This window comes from Hemitrygon akajei, chromosome 17 (genome assembly GCF_048418815.1).
Source record: "Hemitrygon akajei chromosome 17, sHemAka1.3, whole genome shotgun sequence".
In the NCBI taxonomy this organism is placed as follows: domain Eukaryota; kingdom Metazoa; phylum Chordata; class Chondrichthyes; order Myliobatiformes; family Dasyatidae; genus Hemitrygon; species Hemitrygon akajei.
This window is the reverse complement of record NC_133140.1, coordinates 2,083,648-2,094,933: the sequence shown is the minus strand read 5'-3', so window position 1 is coordinate 2,094,933 and position 11,286 is coordinate 2,083,648. Positions and strand designations below refer to the sequence as shown.

The following is an 11,286-nucleotide window of genomic DNA, read 5'->3' as shown; positions in this document are numbered from 1 at the left end:
GGGACTCGGGAGCAGCTGGGATGTGGGCACTTCCTACGTCTCCTCTTCTCTTCAGCAGTCACTCTTCTGGTTTCCTCAAAATTCTTGGCTGCACCGTGGATCAGCGTTCTCCAACGGTCTCTGTCACAAGCCGGCTCGGCTGCAGACACTCGTTGATCTCATCATTTGTCTGAGACAGCTGCTGCTTAAGTTGGTCTGTGGACCTCTTGCGCAGGGCACCATGATCTCTCTTGCCCTGAAGTACTGCTTTCGGTAACCTGGAGTTGTCCGTACGAGACACGTGGCCTGGCCAGTGGAACTGCTGGAGCAGCAAAGTGCCTGCAATGCTTGGAAGCTGAGCCCCCTCCAGGACCTCGTTGATTTTGCCAAGTGCTTTGATGTTGAAAGGCCTACTTAGCAGACACTTTTCATCACATGAAAAAGTTGAACAAGTCTCAGCAAGGCCCTGGATAAAATGTTATGACTTCATGTGACTAAACTTTTGTGAATGGGAGAAGAATACTATAAGCATTTATTTGTGATAGGAGGGGCTAGTGTTTGCACCTGAAGGGCTGGGCTGATCTGAGAGTGGGCAGGATTACTATGTGAGGGCCTGGAGTCTGGTGGGTCAGAGTCTTAAAGCTCAATACAAGAGACCATAACATGAAACTGTACGGTGTCATGGGTCACAGAGTGTGAAGGGTTAGAAAGTGGAAAATCGGAGTGTGGAGTGTCGGAATGTAAAGGGTCAAAGTGTGGAGGGTCAGAGTGTGAGGAGTCAGAGTATGAAGGGTCAGGGTGTGGAGAGTCAGGCTGTGAAGGTTCAGATTGTGGGAGGTCCGAGTGTAGAGCTTCAGGTGTGAAGGGTCAGAGCGTGGAGGGTCAGATGTGAAGGGTCAGATAATGAAGGGTCAGAGAATGGAGGGTCAGAGAGTGCAGGGTCAAAGTGTGGAGTTTGAGAGTGTGGAGAGTGGGAGTACTTTTGTTTCAGCACACATGCATACTTTTTATAATTTCAAAAATAATCTTTATTCGTAATGTATGAATATACATGAAAATAAAACATTGCAGGTAACCTTTTCCTTTCCTTGTACCGGCTGATCAGCATATTCAGGAGCATTGGTGTTCGTGCTGTTGGATGTCTGTCTGTGGGACGTGCCTTTACCCTGTGCTCTCCCTCAGTATCCCAACCCTGCTGGCTCGTGGAGAACTTGTGCTGAGTCATTCTCTCTCAGCAGCTTTTCCCGACACGCCTCTGCTGCTCAGGCTCCTCCTTGCCACTGTAAATTCCCGAGGCAGAGCCAAGAACGAGCAGAGTTCCTGCAGGTCGGTGAGCTGGCCGTCCCCCTGGAGTGCAGCCCCAGCTGGTAAGTGCTTCATCTGTCAATGTTCCTGCTTGTAACACCAGTGGCTGTGGTCTAAATGTTGAAGGGTTGGTGGGGGCGGTAGATGTGGTGTGATTACACTCCTCCCTCCCCACTGGAGCTGCTGGGAGGTGCTAGGCATATAGTGGCCCCTCTCTGCCACCCCTCTCAAGTCAGGCATCCTCTCAAAAATCTCTATGTCAAATGGCCTCTGGCCCCTGCCTCGAGCATGGATGATATTGACAGGAAGAGGCAGATCTGGTCTCTTACAACAAGAATCACTCAGTTGTCTTCTCCACTACGTCTCGTGGAAGTTGGGTAAGGATGGGGCCAACTTCCATCTCTTTGTCAACAGCCTCCCAACCTCATCAGCTCCCTCCCCGAAGTCTGCAGCAGTTAAGGCCAAGGCTCAGGTAACGGGTTCGCGCCCAGCTCCCGATCCTGGCTTTTCTTAGCTGGGTGGACCCCATCCCGAGCAACGGCCTCTGCCGACAGGCGTTGTGCTGACGGGGCAGGGGCTGGCCCTAGGCGGGGTGTTGGGGATGCATTACTGGTCTGGCAGCAAGGGCAAGCTTTTGTGTGCTCGGGTGAAGGCTGATACTGGGAGAGCTGGGTGGCTCCACTGGCCTGACGGAGTTGCTGTGAGCCAACCTGCTTTCTCCACAGCCAGCTGTCGCTTTTGGATTTGGGTCCAGAAGTTCTCTATGGATCTGTACACCGTCTGCACGGACAACGTCTGCTGCCAGGTCTTTGGTTGGCAGTCCGGCAACATCTCTTTCCTGATTCCCATCTCTCCTGGAGACTGATTCTGGTCCACAGAGTCAGGGGGCCCTCGTGAGGCTGACAACTTTGCTCTTTCAAATAGGCGTTTACTGTATTTCTGTCCATTACCGAGTTACACGCACCCCCCCACCCCCATCACCGACTGTTGGTGGAGAGGCACGTTTGATGTTTCCGCTCTGTGTGACCTCAGCATTTGTGAAGGAGTCGTGCATGTCATAGCCATGTGTCAGCTGCTTGGGAGCTGGACTCTATGTACCACGTGTTCTTCAACACGGGTTTCTCTGCTGTCAGGAGCTGGGCTCCATGTACCACGTGTTCTTCAACACGGGTTTCTCTGCTGTCAGGAGCTGGACTCCATGTACCACGTGTTCTTCAACACGGGTTTCTCTGCTGTCAGGAGCCGGGCTCCATGTACCACGTGTTCTTCAACACGGGATTCCCTGCTGTCAGGAGCTGGACTCCATGTACCACGTGTTCTTCAAAACGGGTTTCTCTGCTGTCAGGAGCCGGGCTCCATGTACCACGTGTTCTTCAACACGGGATTCCCTGCTGTCAGGAGCTGGGCTCCATGTACCACGTGTTCTTCAACACGGGTTTCTCTGCTGTCAGGAGCTGGACTCCATGTACCACGTGTTCTTCAACACGGGTTTCTCTGCTGTCAGGAGCCGGGCTCCATGTACCACGTGTTCTTCAACACGGGATTCCCTGCTGTCAGGAGCTGGACTCCATGTACCACGTGTTCTTCAACACGGGTTTCTCTGCTGTCAGGAGCCGGGCTCCATGTACCACGTGTTCTTCAACACGGGATTCCCTGCTGTCAGGAGCTGGACTCCATGTACCACGTGTTCTTCAACACGGGTTTCTCTGCTGTCAGGAGCCGGGCTCCATGTAGCACGTGTTCTTCAACACGGGTTTCTCTGCTGTCAGGAGCCGGGCTCCATGTACCACGTGTTCTTCAACACGGGTTTCCCTGCTGTCAGGAGCCGGGCTCCATGTACCACGTGTTCTTCAACATGGGTTTTCCTGCTGTCAGGAGCTGGGCTCCATGTACCACGTGTTCTTCAACACGGGTTTCCCTGCTGTCAGGAGCCGGGCTCCATGTAGCACGTGTTCATCAACACGGGTTTCTCTGCTGTCAGGAGCCGGGCTCCATGTATCACGTGTTCTTCAACACGGGTTTCTCTGCTGTCAGGAGCCGGGCTCCATGTACCACGTGTTCTTCAACACGGGTTTCCCTGCTGTCAGGAGCTGGACTCCATGTACCACGTGTTCTTCAACACGGGTTTCCCTGCTGTCAGGAGCCGGGCTCCATGTAGCACGTGTTCTTCAACACGGGTTTCCCTGCTGTCAGGAGCCGGGCTCCATGTACCACGTGTTCTTCAACACGGGTTTCCCTGCTGTCAGGAGCCGGGCTCCATGTACCACGTGTTCTTCAACACGGGTTTCCCTGCTGTCAGGAGCCGGACTCCATGTAGCACGTGTTCTTCAACACGGGTTTCCCTGCTGTCAGGAGCCGGGCTCCATGTACCACGTGTTCTTCAACACGGGTTTCTCTGCTGTCAGGAGCCGGGCTCCATGTAGCACGTGTTCTTCAACACGGGTTTCCCTGCTGTCAGGAGCCGGACTCCATGTACCACGTGTTCTTCAACACGGGTTTCTCTGCTGTCAGGAGCCGGACTCCATGTAGCACGTGTTCTTCAACACGGGTTTCTCTGCTGTCAGGAGCCGGACTCCATGTAGCACGTGTTCTTCAACACGGGTTTTCCTGCTGTCAGGAGCCGGGCTCCATGTAGCACGTGTTCTTCAACACGGGTTTCCCTGCTGTCAGGAGCCGGGCTCCGTGTACCACGTGTTCTTCAACATGGGTTTCCCTGCTGTCAGGAGCTGGACTCCATGTACCACGTGTTCTTCAACACGGGTTTCCCTGCTGTCAGGAGCTGGACTCCATGTACCACGTGTTCTTCAACACGGGTTTCCCTGCTGTCAGGACCCGGGCTCCATGTAGCACGTGTTCTTCAACACGGGTTTCCCTGCTGTCAGGAGCCGGGCTCCATGTACCACGTGTTCTTCAACATGGGTTTCCCTGCTGTCAGGAGCTGGACTCCATGTACCACGTGTTCTTCAACATGGGTTTCCCTGCTGTCAGGAGCCGGGCTCCATGTAGCACGTGTTCTTCAACACGGGTTTCCCTGCTGTCAGGAGCCGGGCTCCATGTACCACGTGTTCTTCAACACGGGTTTTCCTGATGTCAGGAGCCGGGCTCCATGTAGCACGTGTTCTTCAACACGGGTTTCTCTGCTGTCAGGAGCTGGACTCCATGTACCACGTGTTCTTCAACACGGGTTTTTCTGCTGTCAGGAGCCGGGCTCCATGTAGCACGTGTTCTTCAACATGGGTTTCTCTGCTGTCAGGAGCTGGACTCCATGTACCACGTGTTCTTCAACACGGGTTTCTCTGCTGTCAGGAGCCGGGCTCCATGTACCACGTGTTCTTCAACACGGGTTTCCCTGCTGTCAGGAGCTGGACTCCATGTACCATGTGTTCTTCTACACGGGTTTCCCTGCTGTCAGGAGCCGGGCTCCATGTAGCACGTGTTCTTCAACACGGGTTTCTCTGCTGTCAGGAGCCGGGCTCCATGTAGCACGTGTTCTTCAACACGGGTTTCTCTGCTGTCAGGAGCCAGGCTCCATGTAGCACGTGTTCTTCAACACGGGTTTCCCTGCTGTCAGGAGCCGGGCTCCATGTAGCACGTGTTCTTCAACACGGGTTTCCCTGCTGTCAGGAGCCGGGCTCCATGTAGCACGTGTTCTTCAACATGGGTTTCCCTGCTGTCAGGAACAAGGGGGGCAGGTCCTTTCCTCCAAGTGCACTGCCGAGTTAGCTACTGGACCTCCTGCTCAATCTCATCAAACTGGACCTGGTGGCTTCTTTTCCTTGCACGTGCTAACTGTGGGGCCCTCAGGGCAGCCAGTAAATAGTGGGCTCCTTGTAGGATAGAAGTCGACAGGCTGTCAGTGAAAAACAGGATGCTGAAGCTGATGGAAACATGGAGCAACACGCACAAGCTACTGGAGGAACTCAGCAGGTGTGGAAGGAAGTAGACAATGGGTGAATGAAATGTCCATCTGAGTGACGCCAACCTGAAACGTGAACCATTCATTTCCCTCCATGGATTCTGCCTCACCTCGATTTTATGTTTGAGAGGAGCCTTCTTTGAATGGCCGTTGGGAACATTGCCAGCCATCTTGTGGTGGGGCTTTGGTCAATGCCCGCGTTTGGAGACCAGTTTGATGGAGATGATGGAGTATTGGTTAATGCAGAGGTTATTGATCCTGTCATGATGCAGGTAATGCAGACATCCCATGTTCCCTCTCCCAGGTGATGAGATAAATCAATATGCACTTTTGCACTGCCTTGTGCTTGTTCCCCTTGTTAACAAGTGGAAAGTTCAGTATGGATGCTATGGACTGAAGGGCCCATGCTGTACAAATGTACAATCACTGATCTCACCTCACCATTGTGTAGCCTAGATCAAGTCCCTAAGTGAGGATTCTCGTTATCAACTACAGCTTGGCAGTCAATGCTACCATCTCCTCCAAACTAATCAACAAGCTTCAAGACCTTGGCCTCAGTACCTCCTTGTGCAATTGGATGCTCGATTTCCTCACTTGCAGACTCCAGTCAGTTCAGATTAACAGCAGCATCGCCTCCATGATCTCCTTCAGTACGAGTGCACCACGAGGCTGTGTGCTTAGCCCCTGCTCTACTCACCTTACACCTCTCAGAGTGTGGCTCAGACAGTTCTAATGCCATAGTCAAGTTTGCTGACATCACTGTTGTAGGCCGAATCAAAGGTGGTAATGAATCAGGAGGGAGATTGAGAATCTGGCTGAGTGGTGCCACAACAACAACCTCTCACTCAATGTCAGCAAGACCAAGGAGCTTATTATTGACTTCAGGAGGAGGAAACCTGAGATTCATGAGAGAGTCCTCATCGGGGGAATCAAAGGTGGAGAGGGTCAGCAACTTCAAATCCCTCGGTGTTATCATTTCAGAGGACTTGCCCTGGGCCCAGCATGTAAGTGCAATTATGAGGAAAGCACCGTAGTGCCTCTACTTCTTTAGGAGTTTAAAGTCTTGGAAGATTTGGCATGACATATAAAACTTTGGCAAACTTTCATAGATGGAGTGGAGAGTGTATTGACTGGCTGCATCACAGCCTGGTATGGAAACACCAATGTCCTTGAATGAAAAATTTTCCAAAAGTAGTGGATACAGCCTCCTCCACCATGAGTAAAGCCCACCCCACCATCGAGCACATCCAAATGGAGTATTGTCACAGGAAATCAGCATTCATCATCGTGGACCCCACACCCAGGACCTGCTCTTTTCTCATTGCTGCCTTCAGGAAGAAGCCTCAGGACTCACACCACCAAGTTCAGAAATAGTGATTACCCCGCAACCATTATTGTCCTTCAACCAAATGGGAGAACTTCACATGCCAATCACTGAAATGTTCCCACAACCTACGGATCCACTTTCAAGGACTCTACATCTTATGTTCTCAATATTTATTGTATATTTATTTATTAATAATATTACTGTTATTATTTCTGTTTGTATTTGAAGTTTGTTGTCTTTTGCACATTGGTTGTTCACCTTGTTGGTGTGGTCTTTCATTAATTCTATTACAATTATTGTGTGCGCCCACAGGAAAATGAATCTCAGGGTTGTATATATCTACTTTGATAATAAGTTTACTTTGAACTTTGATGTTCATGCTGCCAGGGAGAAGCTACTTGTCTGTGCCAGAAGCCAGAATTTCCCCACAGACTCATCTCCTGGATTTGGAAGAGCGGCTGGGTCAGGAACTGTCATCAAGGAAGGAGGCGTCCGTACTCTGTGCCTCAGGAGAACTCAGATCCAGAGTCATCAGAGTGGACGAAGAGCTGTGGTGTGGATTCTGTCCTGCATGGAGCATCTAGACAGCCCCAAGAGAGACACTTGGTGTATGGCCACTTCCAGCCTCCAAAAGCCAGTCGAGATGGTCTGTTGGGATCGCTTCTGACATTTGTCTGCCTTGAGAAATCAGTCCTACACTTACCTGCCCTCCCCAATATCTGGCATCTTTTTCTACACATTCAGAAGCCAATCTGCAAATCATCGCCAATATATTCCTTGAAACTTGTGATGGAATGAGACTTCCGCTCAGCAGCTTCAAAATGAAAGGTCCTCTCCCGGCCAGTCCACCATGAAACACTGTCCTGCAAGCCTGCAGCACACGGAGCACAGTGGGTCAGGCAGCATCTGTGGAGGGGAATGGACAGTTGATGATATGGATCACGTCCTTCATCTGGACTGGAAAGCAAGAGCGGTGGTGGCCAGTAGAAAGGGTGGAGCAAGAGCTGGCAGGACACAGGTGGATCCAGATGAGGAGGGCAAATAAGCAGATTAGGGAGGGGGAGAGTGGGGCTGTTGTCAGAAGCTGGGAGGTGATAAATAAAAGTGAGCAAGGGTGGAAGAAGTTGGAGTCTGACAGGAAGGGAAGGTGGACCATAGAATCGAGGGAGGTAGGGACAGACCCACCACAAAACCTATAGTTCTTTCCATGTTCTGGGAGGAACTGAGGCCTGACACTCACCACAGCCTTCAATCTATTGGAAATGCTTTCATCAGTTAAGGATATCAAGGCCTCAAATAAAACACAGAGCTAACAATTGACTGAGACACACAGGCGCTGGTGGAACTCACGGCAGCATCGATGGAGGGAAATAAACAGTTGACATTATAGGCCAGGACCGGTCATCAGGGCTGGAAAGGAAGGGGGCTGAAGCCAGACTAAGAAGGAGGGGCAGACGATGAAGGTCCCTGTCCTCCTATATGCTTCCGAGATCAAGACTTCCCACACCCATACCTCAGTGTTCCAGAGTGATATTCCCAAAAATGTTTCTGCAGAATGTTCCACTGGAATAATAAGTGATCCAACTTCCCCAGGAACTGTTTCCCGTGTCAGTTGATTACTTTGGGCTTAGCTGTGTCATTCACAGGCTTAACATCAGATCTCCTATTTGGATACAGGTGTTGGAAATCTGGAGTGAAAGAAAAACTGCTGGAATAACTCAGTGGGTCGAACTACATCTGTGAGGGATGGGATGGTCAACCATTTGGGTTGAGACCCTGCTTCACGACTGAAGTTTGTCAAGGTAAGAAATTACCAGAGGAAAATATTCAAGGAAGTGTTCATTCATTGGAAGGGGTTACTAGAGGAAAGCAGTCAGGAATAAGACCATAATACAAAGGGACAGAATTAGGCCATTAAGCCCATTGAGTCTGCTCTGTTATTCCATCATGGCTGATCTCGGACCCCACTCAAACCCTTACACCCACCTTCTCGCCATACTCTTTGATACACAGACCGATCATGAAACGTTAAACTTCTGCCTTAAATATACACACGGACTTGGCCTCCACCGCAGTCTGTGGCAGAGCATTCCACAGATTCACCACCCTGTTTAAAAAAATTCTTCCTTACCTCTGCTCTAAAAGGTCACTCCTCAAGTTTGAGGCTGTGCCCTCTGGTTCTGGATACCCCCACCATAGGAAACATCCTCTCCACATCCACTTTATCTCGTCCTTTCAACATTAATGAGATCCCCATGCATTCTTCTAAATTACAGTGAGTACACACCCAAAGCTGCCAAACACTCATCATATGTTAACCTCTTCATCCCTGGAATAATCCTCATGAACCTCCTATGAACTCTCTCCAAAGACAACACATCCCTTCCAAGATATGAGGCCCAAAACTGTTGACAATACCTCAAGAGCAGCCTGACTAGTGTCTTGTAAAGTTGACTCCTTGATTTTATATTCTATTCCTATTGAAATAAATGCCAACATTGCATTTGCCATCTTTACCACAGACTCAACCTGAACGTTAACTTTCTGGGAGTCTTGCATGAGGACTCCTAAGTCCCTCTGCACCTCTGATGTTTGAACTAGCTTCTCTTTCGATAATATTTCACACTATTGTTCCTTTTACCAAAATGTATTACCATACATTTCCCAACACTGTATTCCATTGCCACTTTTTTGCCCATTCTTCCAATTTGTCTAAGTCCTGCTGCAATCACATTGCTTCCTCAGCACTGCATATCCTATCTTCGTATAATTCACATACTTTGCCACACTGACCCCTGAGGAACACCTCTCGTCACTGGCAACCAACCAGAAAAGGCCCCCTTTATTCCCACTCGCTGCCTCCTGCCTGTCAGCCATTCCTCTGTCCATACCAGTATCTTCCCTGTAACACCAGAGGATTTTATTTGGTTAAGCAGCCTCATGTGTGGCACCTTATCAAAAGCCATCTGAAATCCAAGTAAATGACATCCGCTGCCTCTCCTTTGTCCAGCCTACTTGTTACTTACTCGAAGAATTCTAACAGATTCGTCAGGCAAGATTTCCTTTACAGAAGCCATGCTGACTTTGACTAACTTTATCATTAGTCTCCAAGGATGTGTTCATTCATGGGAGGAGGTTAGAGAGGAAAACATTCAGGGATGTGTTCAAAGCCTCCTTTTCCTTTCCTCTTCTGAAAGAGGATTATTCAATGGTTACAGAATGCAATGTTATACTGCTTCACCGTACACAGCATTTACAGTTCATCCCTGTGACATGCTCATCACTCTGCACTCATGCACACCACGGGCTATTTCCCAGGGACACACTGGCACAGTCATAGCCACCGAAGAGGAACAGGTCAGCTTGTGAGGAGCCCTCAGCACAGACCACCTTGGCCATGCCCAGAAGAACTCTAAGTGAGCCCCCTCCCTCCACACTGGGGTGGAACCAAAGATTAGGTGTATGGGGCTAAAGTGTGGCCAGATCTTCTGGAGCATCCGATGCACTTCTGTGGCCCTCTGACTTGTGACCGCTCTTAGTGAAGGAGGATCTTTTGGATTGTACTGAGACCCTCAAATTCATTTATTGGGAGCAAACAGGACAGTGCGTAACAGACTCTTCACACACCCCATCAGCCACCCCCCGAGGGAGGGTGCAGGTCACCGTCAGTGCTGAGGGACTGCCTCAGAAGATGAGGGGAGCAGTTGGGTATTTTTCTTTGTTTGGACACAGTGGCTGTCCAACATCACGGATGGTCACAGAGGGAGGGGATTCGATGGCACAAAGCTGGCCAGGCATCCTGCAGAGTGAGAGAGGCTGTGTGGCTAGGAAAGCAGCCGGCAGGTGCAATGAGGCGTGCAATGTGAGGAACTCTCCCACTTTCATAGGAAGACAGAAAAGGACACAGTGCTTTGTTCTTTGGCGAGAGGTTTAAAGATGTTCTGGTGTTCAGAGAGACCAGAGTATCCATGTATCAAATGAACATGCAGGTGTAGCAAGTTCATTGAGAAGGCAAACAATGTGTTGAACTTCACTATAAGACAATGAGAGCCAGCTAACTCCAAATACATGTGGCCCCAGTACAACCAGATCTGGAGTTTGATGTACTGGCCTTGTCTCCCCTGCAAGGAAGGATATAGTCCAGGTAGAACATGTGCAAAACAAGTTAACGAGGGTTTATTCAAACTCTGAATGACTTGTGGAAAAATAACACAGGGGAAATGGAAGGGAGAATCATTGGGAATGACAATGTGGTATTCTTCAGACCTCTGACTTTATGCTTCAGTTTCAATGTCCCGTCTTGTCGAGAATGGGCTGAGTGGCCTGTTACAGTGCTAAATGGTTCTGTATTCTGCGTCAGTCTGAGCTCAAGCAGGAAAATTCCAGCTACTCTCCGTGAGAAAGGCTCTGTTCCAGAAGTGGCTTGTGGGAGCTTCATATTTGTTGTTGTTCCAGCTGCTGCCAGTAACCACGACGACACCTCCGGCATCCATTCAACATTCCACTGCTTCTTCTTCCTCTTGGGAACAGGCAGCATTGCCATGTACAAAGTGATCAGTGAAAATAACACATCTATTGTTTCCACTTGTGCACTCCAATCATCTCCTCTCCGTGCTGAGCCCTGCCTCCTCTCTCTCCTGCTGCTCTGTTTACATCACTGCTATCTATCACTTCTAAAGCCACTCTTTTCTCTGGTACTAGGCAAGAAACCAGGTCAGCTGTCACATCGCTTGCTGAGTGAGCATTTCAGAGAGAGTGA

The 11,286-nt window shown here is 50.0% G+C and overlaps 1 protein-coding gene across 1 annotated transcript in view; it reads left to right on the top strand.

The window, feature by feature from the left end:
* Nucleotides 1-1,268: 1,268 nt before the first annotated feature.
* LOC140740440 (oxidative stress-induced growth inhibitor 1-like) overlaps nt 1,269-11,286 on the top strand; it is a 36,880-nt gene continuing 26,862 nt past the window's right edge. The window contains exons 1-2 of the mRNA XM_073069573.1: nt 1,269-1,346; nt 8,205-8,329. The gene's annotated coding sequence lies outside the window, so the exon portion shown is untranslated. The remainder of the gene's footprint in view (nt 1,347-8,204; nt 8,330-11,286) is intronic.